The following is a 12,392-nucleotide window of genomic DNA, read 5'->3' as shown; positions in this document are numbered from 1 at the left end:
GCCCTTAGGGCAGAGTCAATCCTGCCAGCAAAAATAGGGAAAAAAAGGAGCGATCTCACCTCTTCAGATGTTGGTTTAAATCCTACAATACATTCCTCAAAAAGGGCGTAGAAGAGCAAATTAATCCATCAACGTGTAGCATTCAATTTATTCCAGACCATTAAAGACGCCGCCTTCCACGTAGAATCATACGTCATCCTCGCCGCCATATTGGATAGGTCAAAGCGGAGAATAAAGATTCATGTGCTGCGTTTAACTGTACCAACAGGTTTACCGTCCAAACGAGATCACATGGGATTACCTTTCACAGGTGAGAAACAACAAATGAATCCATCAACGTGTAGCATTCAATTTATTCCGGACCATTAAAGACGCCGCCTTCCGCGTAGAATCATACGTCATCCTCGCCGCCATATTGGATAGGTCAAAGCGGAGAATAAAGATTAGCTGCGTTTAACTGTACCAACAGGTTTGCCGTCCAAACGAGATCACATGGGATTACCTTTCACAGGTGAGGCTGGAAAAATACTTTTCATTGTATTTGGTCATTATAATGTAATTTTACGAACAGATTTTCCTGACTTTGTGGCTAATATGAAGTCTCGTGCATAATAGTTTATGCGCATGCGTCCTTACTACTTCTATTGTTCTGGTGTCTCCGAAGGGACCGTCTTACAGTGCCCCTAGAGGTGTGGCATGTGTATTGCATCGTTTTCAGCAAGCGTTGCGTTGCCATATGGACCTGATATTTTACTGATCGTTGCCCATTTGGACGCAATATATTTTTAAATAACATCTTGTTGCCATTGTGGATGTGTATTCAGTTTTCTGGGAAGTGTGCTAAGGACTGCATTGTAAGTGGCTGATGAATGGTGTCTCAAACCACCTCCTTTGTCCAGTGATGGTCATTCCAGGTTGATGAAGATGGCTTATTTTACTCCTTTTTCAAACCACTGTTGTTCTTTGGCTAAAATGCGTACATTGCAGTCCTGAAACAAGTGTCCTTTGTTATTGAGATGAAGATAGACTGCAGAGTCCTGGCCTGGGGAACTGGCTCTCCTGTGTTGAGCCATGTGCCTGTGAAGTGGTTGTTTCGTTTCCCCAACGTACAGGTTTGTGCATTCCTCACTGCATTGACTTGCATACACTGTTGTCCAGTTTGTGTCTAGGTATTCTGTCATTCAAATCAAAAGTCCTTCCCACGCCATGTGGTGCATAGGGTGGCACCGATCTCCGTTTCCGTAGCCCTTAGCCTCTCGCCTATTACATAGCTAGGGTTACAGTGGGGGGGCTAGTCCTCTGGTAACCACAAGAGTTTGACTCCCCACTCGCATCTGTATTGCAGTGTGCCTTGCCAGATGGCAGTAGGTACCATTTTTATGATGGTCTTTGGTATGACCTGACCGTGAGTAGAACTCCCGATCTCCCGATCGAGAGGCGGACATGCTAACAACTAGGCCACTAGCTGGTAAATTCTGTCCTTAGGGTGGACCAATTTCTGCCTCAGAGTGTTACTGGGTGTGAAATGTACAGGAATGTTCTGTTGTGGAAGATCCTCCTGAGTTTCTTAGATAGTCCAGAAATGTAGGGCATGACAACATTCTTGCGTTTGTTGCCGTTTTCTTCCCTGTCCATTATGTTTCTTTTTCTGGTCTTGACGAAAGCCCAGATTGGATACCTGCACTTTTGAAGTGCTTCCTTGATGTGTTTTTTGCTCCTTTTTTCCCCTCTACTGTTGTAGGAATGTTCTGAGCCCTGTGATGCAAGGTCCTAATGACCCCCAATTTGTGTTCCAGTGGGTGGTGAGAGTCAAACAGTAGGTACTGGTCTGTGGGGGGGGTTCGGTAGACCTCGATGCTAAGGCTTCTGTCTTGTTTGATGTGCACGCCGCAGTCCAAAAAGGCTAGGTTGTTTCCATTGACGTCCTCTCGAGTGAATTGATGTTGATATCCATTGTACTGATGTGCTGTGTGAAGGCTTCCACCTCATGGGTTTTGATTTGAACCCAGGTGTCATCCACATACCTGAACCAGTGGCTGGGAGTGACTCCTGAAAAAGTGGTCAAAGCTTTTGTTTTCCACTTCCTCCATGTATAGATTAGCCACTATAGGGGACACTGGTGAGTCCATGGTGCATCCATGCTTCTGTCTGTAGAAACTTTCGTTGAACTGGAAATAGGTGGTGGTCAGGCAGAGGTCAAGCAGGGTGGAAATGTGGTCCATGGTGAGGTTTGTTCTGACTGGTCAGGTGTCTTGAAGTCGTTTCCTAATCAGTTTGACTGCTTCTTTGGTGGAAATGCAGGTGAAAAGTGACATTGTAGCAGTGTTTTTGGCAGCCATTTTTGATTTAGTCTTAGTCTTTTGAATGAAATGCTTATTAGTTTTAATCACATTTTAGTCAATTCCATCCTTGATAGTTTTGGTCTAGTTTTAGTTGACGGAAACTAAAAGGGTTTTAGTCCAGTTTGTCATTCATTTTAGTCGAAAAAATAATTACTTTAAAACATTTAAATTAGGCCAATACAGAGGAAATTGTAATTGAGGTTGACAGGTTGTGTAGAACATGCTCTCTACATACACGCTGTCTCGTGTGTATGCTCTCTACATAAATGCTTTCTCGTGTTTCTGCCTCCATTTAACATGTCGCAATGCGCTGATAGAGCACAAACGTCATGATGAACACACAACTAGAAGATGACCACGCTGTCCGTTAATGTAAATATGATGGCTAAACATGCTGCTAACGTTAGAGTAGCCAGGTGTACTGCTGCTCATTTAGACATATTAAGGCACAGCAACAGGTCTGAAAAGCTACATTTCCCCCCGTATGTTTCACAGTAACTCAAATATGGGTCAATATATGACAAAGCATTCAGTTGCTGTCCCACCAATAATCCCTGCAGGACAAGTTTTACTCATGACATGTTAATTGAATTTAAGTTAGCTTAACCTTAGCTTAAGTTAGCTTAACCAAGGCAACTTTAACATGAAGCTAGCGGTCCCATTCATTTTCGCCAGCTCACGGTGTTTTGGAAAACTTCATAGGAAATTCATCACAGCCTGATTGAGTGACATTAACCAAAGCTAGCAAACATGTACATGATTTGTTAACAGGACTTCCTGTAACGTTAACTTACCATTGCAGAAATGGCAGCATGGTGAGCATTTAGATGCCTCTTGAGGTTGGTCGTATTCTTGCCACGTAGTTTATAGCCACAGCCTATACCTCTGTCTCCCAGTACAAGGCATTCCATTTTATTTTCTGCTGGATTATGTGTAAAGTATGTCCATAAATCACGTATTTTCCGCCTACCAAGCCCTTGTGCTGGCATTGCCGCCGCCATGGTCCATGAACTATGTGTAGCTGCCCCAATGTGCACTGTGCCCAGACATGCCTGGTGGTGGGCGTGACCAAACAAGGACAGGATGCAGGTGCATTGTTGATATTTTCAGCATTTGGCAGACAGATTGTATGCGCCGTTGGAGGAAACGCCATGCATTTTGATAGTCCTATAGCCAACCCACTAACATTTTCGTCTTGTCAACGAAAACAACAGATACGTCTCGTCATATTTTTGTGATCAAAGAGTTATGTTTAGCTCGTCACTGTCTCGTTTTAGTCATGGAAAAAAAGGTGCGTTAACGAAATCATATCATCATTGTTAACGAAAATAACAGCATTGTCGGAAACCATGGTTTCATCTGAATCTAGCTTAAGGTCTGCCACTTTAGTGGCAAAATCTTGGGAGTTATTGACATGATGTGGCATGTTTCCGACAAGAGGCACCAGGATGGTGGCTAGGTGTTTGGCAATGCTGCTTATGATGGGTCTGAGCGGCGCTCCTTCTGAATCTTGGGGAGGCCATAAATGAGAGGAGCAGCTTCCCCAAGGTACAGTCTTCTAGTACAGAGATTGGTTGATGGCATGGTCCTTTTCTAGTTGTTGGAGGCAGCTCACAACTTTTCTTTTTGCAACTGCTGGTGGGATCCTGCCTCAGGGTTTTGTAGGTGGTTGAGACTGCTGAAGAGACTGGTCATCTTTAAGGGGTAGTCTGCTGTGTTTAGCACCACTGTGCATCTCCCTTTGTCAGCAGGAAGGATGGTATGTTCCAGTCTCTGTGAAGCAATGTAAAAGCCCTCCTTTCTTGGATGATAAGGTTGGAGGGGGGTGCTTTCACACTGGCGAGGGCAGCTGATACTTTCAGTCTAAGTTGTTCAGCCTCTGTGTTGGTCAGATTGTTGTTTCTGATGGTTGACTCTGGCTGTGTTGAGATCTACCACTGGTATCTGCTCTGGTGAAACTGCAAAGTTACTCTGAGGCAGAAATTGGTCACTTTAAGGACAGAATACCCAGACACAAACAGGACAATGTAGTCTACGCAATTCAGTATAGACCCTTTTCAGTCACGTGACCTTCGTAAACGCAACCGCCATTTTGGACATGTAGTGGACTTCGGCTCGAATCAGTTTGAATGCGAGGAAGGCGACAAACAAAAAACATAGAAAAAGGAGCGAGATGCAGAAAACACCTTCACTATCCAGCGATGTAGGGCATTTACAGGGCGAGCAGAGGGAGAGGTGTTTGCAAAAATTGAGGTTAGCAGGCTTAGAGAACGACGTTTACCTGCTTCCACCAGGATTGTTCACTGACGTATGGAAGTACACGAAGCCCTCGTCTTTACCTGACTTCAGCCCACATGATCTGTATACCTATGTCGTTAAAAACCCATCGACATACACGCCAACGTCCGAGGTTCCGGAGCATGCTCCGGCTTGCTCCAGGAGTGCTCTGGCCGAGGTTCCGGAGCGCGCTCCGGCTTGCTCCCCCTCAAATTAAGCAGCGCGCTCCGGCTTGCTCCGGAGCAAGCCGGAGCGCGCTGCTTAATTTGAGGGGGAGCAAGCCGGAGCGCGCTGCTTAATTTGAGGGGGAGCAAGCTGGAGCGCGCTGCTTAATTTGAGGGGGAGCAAGCCGGAGCGCGCTGCTTAATTTGAGGGGAACCTCGGCCGGAGTGCACTCCGGAACCTTGGCCGGAGGACTCCGGGAGCAAGCCGGAGCGCGCTGCTTAATTTGAGAGGGAGCAAGCCGGAGCGCGCTGCTTAATTTGAGGGGGAGCAAGCCGGAGCGCGCTGCTTAATTTGAGGGGGAGCAAGCCGGAGCGCGCTCCGGAACCTCGGACGTTGGCTCCGGCAGCTATTTACACTGGATCCGGTGTAAGTAGCTGCCGGATCATAATTACAGTAAACTAGTAAATACAGTAAAAGAAAAACTTGAGACTGAAAGGTTTTAACAGTCATCCAAATGACTGAACGTAAACATTGCTACAGTAACATACCAGCTACTTGTTGACATTAGCTAGTCAACAATAGCTACTACAGAAGAACAAAGAGGTTACAATGGGTTGTTTTAACCTATTTGGTTACACACTCGCCACCACAGAATGTTAACACCAATGTAATGCCTTTTCTGGCTAATTTTATTCGTCTTACTACACTACACAAGCGTTGGTATGCCGAGGGCTGACAATCTTTCCTGTTAATGGCTGCTATCCATCTTCTCCGTCGGGATCCAATAAAATGATAAACCTTGCCTTGTTTGTTGATGGTTACTACATCCAGGTGCACAACAATATAGTGGCATGATGGAAGTCTTGCTGAAAGTAAAAACTTTCTTTGCTGCCGTTCCTCAATGTTGGCTGTGGTAAACTACTGGTAGTACATGTCCAAAATGGCGGCCACGTTTGTCGTGACGTCACGTGAAAAGGGTCCATAGTGAGGAATGCACGGACCTGTACGTTGGGGAAACGAAACAACCACTTCACAGGCGTATGGCTCAACACAGGAGAACCAGTTTCCCAGGCCAGGACTCTGCAGTCTATCTTCATCTCAATAACAAAGGACACTTGTTTCAGGACTGCAATGTATGCATTTTAGCTAGAGAAGACCAGTGGTTTGAAAGAGGAGTAAAAGCAGCCCTCTTCATCAACCTGGAACGACCATCACTGAACAAAGGAGGTAGTCTGAGACACCACTTATCAGCCACCTACATTGCAGTCCTTGGCACACTTCCCAAAAAACTGAATACACATCCACGCCCAGACTTGGCTGACTTCAATGACTCACATGATGGCAAAAAGAGCCAATGACCCATGGATCACCCTAACGACTCTCTAGGCTGCTAACACCATTCACACCTGGCCTCCAGTGACCTACACCTAGAGGATGACTCAGTGACCCATGTGACCTCAGCGACTCTCTTTAGGGTTGCTTTTGGTCCACTAGTCAGACAGAACTGAAGAAGCCTTTTGGATGAGAGGTGAAATGTCTTCAAGAATTTCAAGCAAGTCCAGTTGCCTTCTTTAGCACCTACGGTTTTACAACGGCCTGGATGACTGAGAACCTTCACAGACTTGAATCAAATGGTGCTACCAACCCCCCTCCAAAAAAAAACAAAACATTTTAATTCTAGCTTGTAATGTGACAAAACAGGACAAACACCAAGGGGGATGAATACTTTTGCAAGGCACTGTAAATGTTTGTTTTAGGTCAAATTCTACAGACATTTTTTTAGTTAAATCTATACCACTGAATAGAGCCTACAGTTCACTATTTTAAGGAGGAAAATATGTCACTGATCACAGTTAGCAGAAAAAAAAAATCTGTGTTTATTATTACTGACAAGATAAGTCGAAAGTGGCATTAGCCTTCATTTCAGCACTATCTGAACAGAGTGATGCAGCAGCACTTTAATCCTTTGGTCTGTCCAGTTCACTCAACTAATCTGCTCAAACAAATCAACTTCCGAAGCCAATGATGACACTGCCATCGATGCAGTCAAGAGCGAGTCCACAGTGTCAATGATTCTACTCTGGATATCTCATTAATATGACACTGAATGTTGATGGGAAACATCGAGAGAGAAAAGTTGCTGTTTTTAAGAGCGAACAGAGAAAAAACTGACTGTTATAACTTATCCTTGAGACTGTTGAAATGTTTATCATTTGTAACTGTGCTAGCAATAAAAATAATTCCTCTGTGGATTACCAACTTGTTGTGGTGGAGGGCCTTGTGTGTGTGGATGATCCTGAGAGCTATGCTGGCAGGAGCTATCGCTCCTGGTAGGGCTACCCAAGCCAGACAAAGAGTAGTCCAGTTTTACCCCCTTTTACCCCAGTTACCCTGTGGCACTAGTAGTGGATTGGCCTTAACCAGGATCCACTAATATTGGCTTGGTGCCTGACGGTCCACTAGACCCACCTTTATAGATTGGCCTTAATAGGGATCTATATTGGTCTCTACTGCCTTGTGGGATAGAATGTAGTTGCAGTCAAAGTGTCAGGGTGCAGGCACTTACAGATGTAATCGCAGAGGAGAGCGGAGGACAAACAGTAACAAAGCCAAATCGTGAGACAGGACTCAAGGTCATGGACAGGCGAGGGTCGGTCGATCAGCAAACGGGACGATGTAGACAAGGCAGGAAGAATAAATGGGGAGAGATAGCGAGAATCAGAATAACAGTAGGCAGTCAGAAAGATAAGGCTTGGTATGAACTGGAGAACACAGAACAATACTTCGCAGTGAGTGCTTGAGTGAGAAGGGTTTATGTAGCATGGTGCTGATTAAAGGTGAACTTCAGCTGTGTTCAATACACCGGTGACAGGGGGTGCTGTGGCTTATGGGTGTTGTAGTCTTGAACGACCATGTTTGTAGTCTGTTCAGCATTGTTGTTTTCAATACTGACACTGACAGTATCCACACATCCCCCACCCCCTCCCCCCCAAGGAGCTCCCTCTGGGAGCTATGTTTTTCCTGGGGCGCCCTCTCCCCCTAGGTGCAGGTTTGTCTGGGTGTTGAGTATGTAACTCCTGCTTCAATAAAGGGTCCAAGATATCCTTGGCTGCCACACAGCTTTGCTCCTCAGGCCCGTAGCCTTCCCAGTCTACCAAGTATTCAACCTGACCTTGAACTGGGGAGTTCTCAGCAAGGGGACCTGGAATGGCAGGTTTTAGACAAGAGGCATGAAATGTAGGGGAGAGTCAGCTGTGTGGGGGGAGTTCTAACCTGTATGACACTTCGTTTATGTGTCAAAGTACCTTGAATGGACCAATGTACCGTGCTTGCAGTTTTCGGCACGTGCTGGATTCTCTGAGGTTCTTGGTAGAAACCCACACTCTGTCACCTGGTGAGAACTCTGGGTTGCTAATCCTATGCTTGTTGGTGTATTCCTTGTACTTGGCATTGACCGTTTCAATACGCTGGTGAACCTCCTCCCAGATGGCCTGACTGCGTGAAAACCAGTCCTCTACAGCTTGGATTTGGACTGGTGAGTTGTCCCAGGGGAACAGTGATGGTTGGTAGCAGAGTATGCACTGAAAGGAGGTTAGCTGAGTGGCTGAATGTTTAAGCGAGTTCTGTGCATACTCTGCCCATGGGATGAAGCGAGACCAGTCCCCCTGGTTTCTCATACAGAAAATTCTTAAGAAACATCCGATTTCCTGGTTAGCCCGTTCCACTTGGCCATTCAATTGGGGATGGTAACCTGCTGTGAGACTTACGGAGACACAGAGTTGTTCCATGAAGCAAGTCCATAAGTGGGAGATAAAATGGGGACCTCTGTCACTGACTATGTCCTCAGGGATGCCATAGTATCTGAACACCTGCTGGAAAAGTAGTTCTGCTGTCTGGAGTGCTGTGGGGATACCTGGAAGTGGGATGAGTCTCAATGCAGTGGAGAACCTGTCCACTGTCACCATGATGGTGGTGGTGCCCTGGGATGGTGGCAAGTCGGTGATATAGTCAATTGCTATGTGTGACCAAGGTCTCTGAAGTACTGGAATTGGACACAGCTTTCCCGCTGAAGGAGTTTGTGGAACTTTTGCTTGTGCACACTTGGAGCATGATGTGATGAACTGGTTGATCTCTGTGAGCAAGTTTTCCCACCAGTACTTGTTTTTAAGCATTTGAGGAGTCTTATGGCTGCCAGGATGCCTTGTGACGGACAACGCGTGTGCCCAAGTGATGAGTTATCCTCGGAGATGCTTGGGTACGTAGAAGAAGCCTGGTGGAAGACTGACTGGCAATGACCTGGGTTGGGACCTCCTTATTTCCTGATCCAAGTCCCACGTGCTGGCTTGGAAGAAGAAGTTGGAAGGGAGAACTGGGTGGACAGCAGGATCTTGGTGATCTGAAACGAAGGTACGGGACAGGGCATCTGCTTTCGTGTTCTTAGAGCCAGGGTGAAATGAGATGGTAAAGTTAAAGCATGTGAAGAACAGTGCCCACCTAGCCTGATGAGGGTTTAGTCTGATGGCAGTGCTAAATGCAGTCTTCCATTCATCTCCCTTTCTAATTCTGATAAAGTTCTAAGCACTACGTAGGTCGAGCTTGGAAAACATCTTGGCTGAACAAAGTTGTTCTAGGGCAGAAGGGACAAGAGGATAGGGATATTTGACTGTGACCTGGTTGAGACCTCTATAATCTATGCATGGTTAGAGCCCACCACCTCATTTCTCCACAAAGAAGAAGCCTGCTGAGGCCGGAGACTTGGACGGATGAATATAACCCTGGTTGAGGGCATCTTGGATGTATTCCTCCATGGCAGCATGTTCCTGCTGAGAAAGAGTGTATACTTGACCCCGCGGTGGTGACGTTCCTGGTAGAAGGTCTATGGCACAGTCATATGGTCTATGGGGCGGTAGCCCACAAGCCTTCCCCTTGCTGAAGACTTCCTGCAGGTCCTGGTAACACTCAGGGATCTGAACCATGGAATCTGGCTGAGGGCTGTCAACCAGCATAGATGCTATGCATAGTTGTGGACGCGAAAGAGTTCTGAAAGCAGGTGGGAGACCATTGAAGAATTTCCTTGTTCTGCCATGAGATTAGTGGGTCATGAAGTTGCAACCAAGGGTAGCCAAGAATGATCTCGTGATGTGATGTTGTGACATAGAGGGAGATGTGTTCTGAATGGAGAACTCTCACCTGAATCTGAAGAGGAACGGTTCTGGTGGTGATGAAACCCTCACCTATGGGTCCTCCATTGACTGCTCAGATGCTGAGTGGACTCTGCAGAGGGATTGTGGGCAAGTCATGCCTTTCGATGATTGTACTGCTGATGAAGTTACCCTCTATCCCTGAGTCTATAAATGCAGACAGAAGGTGTGTGGCTGACTGCAACCTTCACAACACAGGAACCTGAAATGAATGAGCGTTAAATTTTCTCTCTGGACTCACTGCACAACTCAAGACTTCCACTGGGCTGGAGCTAGACGGGTGAATAGGGCACTGTCTGATTTGATGTTCTGAACTCCCACAGTAGAAGCAGAGACCCTCTTCTCCTTTCCCGTTCAGAAGGCTTCAAGCGTGTATTAGAAATCTCCATTGATGCAGGTTCATCAGATTGTTGAACGGGTACGGTGGTTTCCTTAAGAGAAGGTTGACTGGTCAGCAGGTGGGCCAATCAGATGGATAAGTCAATGAGGAAATCTAGTGTTAATTGTTCATCCTTGCATGCCATTTCACTAAGTACCTCAGGATAGAGACCTTGATGAAACACTGCTTTAAGTGCTGGTTCATTCCAACCACTAGCCGCGGCCACTGTTCTGAAGTCAAGGGCATATTCGGTGATACTTCGTGAACCCTGCTTCATGCTGAGTAGGCTCTCTCCAACTTTGATTCCCTCTGGTTCATGATCAAAAACTTGTTTGAAAAGTTTGAGGAATTGCTCGTAAGAAGTCGTGTGATTGCCTCCACTGATCCATATGGCACTCGCCCAGTGTAGCACCTTACCAGTGAGAAAAGGGAGAAACTTTGCAATTTTATGTTCATCTGAGAGATTAGGTATGATGGAGAAGTACAGAGAACACTGAAGCAGGAAGCTTTTACAGGCGTGAGCATCACCGGCGAATCTTTCGGGGACAGGGAGCCGGATAGCAGAGCTGGGAGATGTCTCAGGGCATGGAAGGAGGGCCTGCGACATAACGGCTGCAAGCTGTGCCATCCATGTGTTGAGGTCGGCAAGCATCTGTTGATGTTCTCCCAACAAACGTCTCTGAGCATTCAGTGCGGTTTGTTTTGCCTCCTTGGCTACATCCATTGTAGGCGAAATATCTTGTTGGGGCACAGGCACTTACAGATGTAATCGCAGAGGAGAGTGGAGGATAAACAGTAATGAAGCCAAATCGTGAGACAGGAATCAAGGTCGTGGATGGACGGGTGAGGGTCGGTCAGTCGATCGGCAAACAGGACAATGTAGACAAGGCAGGAAGAATAAATGAGGAGAGATGGTGAGAATCAGAATAACAGTAGGCAGTCAGAAAGATAAGGCTCGGTATGCACTGGAGAACACAGAGCAATACTTCGCAGTGAGTGCTTGAGTGAGAAGGTTTTATGTAGCCTGGTGCTGATTAATGATGAACTTCAGCCGTGTTCAATACTCTGGTGATGGGACGCTGTGGCGTATGGGCATTGTAGTCTTGAACGGCCATGTTTGTAGTCTGTTCAGCATTGTTGTTTTCAATAATGACAAAGGCTACGGGAATCTACCCTAAACAAAACCCTGTTGCCTTGCAGGCCTAGGATGGGAAAAGGTTAGGGGAGTTAACCCCCAACAAAACAATACTCATATGATTATGATGAATACAAATAATGAAACACAAGTGAATGACATGAATAAGAGGGCCAGGCTTGCCAGTCAGTTCTTGCCCAGCAGTGGAACTGTGGAGAACCAGGCAGTCCAAGGTCGTCAATCTGGTACTGGAACATCCTCAAGGAAAAAGTATAGCAGATAAGATAGAGCAATCATGAGGTGCTACTCCAGAAGTAGACCTGATGAGATGGGATATCGAAAGGGAATGTTTGACATGTGGAAAGATCAAGGTGGTTTTGATATCACTGAACAGAGAATGGCAGACCAGGTCCGAACTGTAATATGCAAGCAATAGTTTACATCAGAGAAGCTTGATGAGATCAGAGACAGTGAGCACCCGTGGAAGGGGTTAGAACTAACAGAAGGGGAAGAGGAACAAGATCTACCATTTAATAGAGATGAGCAAATCAACCGGGCTAACCCTGAGACGATGACAGCAGTAACAGAGCCTCAGTTTGAAGATGACAAAGAGCTGGTGAGGACAATAGTAAAAAAAGAGAGATAGTCTGAAAGATAACCGACCGAGCTTGAGAGCTTTAAGACACATAGAGCTAAGCTCATGGCTGAAGTTAACAGAATGGATAAGGTATTGTCTCATTTGAGACCAACAATATAACAGAAGTAAATGATACTATCCGGGCATATGCAAGTATGATAACTGAGAAATTGTGGCCAGAAAGAAAAGACGCAGGTACTCAGCAGAACAGACAAGTTCCAGTGTGGAAGGAACGGTTGCAGAGGAAGCGAGTAGA

This window comes from Neoarius graeffei, chromosome 24 (genome assembly GCF_027579695.1).
Source record: "Neoarius graeffei isolate fNeoGra1 chromosome 24, fNeoGra1.pri, whole genome shotgun sequence".
NCBI lineage: Eukaryota > Metazoa > Chordata > Actinopteri > Siluriformes > Ariidae > Neoarius > Neoarius graeffei.
The sequence above is the reverse complement of the archived record's forward strand: the minus strand, read 5'-3'. Positions refer to the sequence as shown.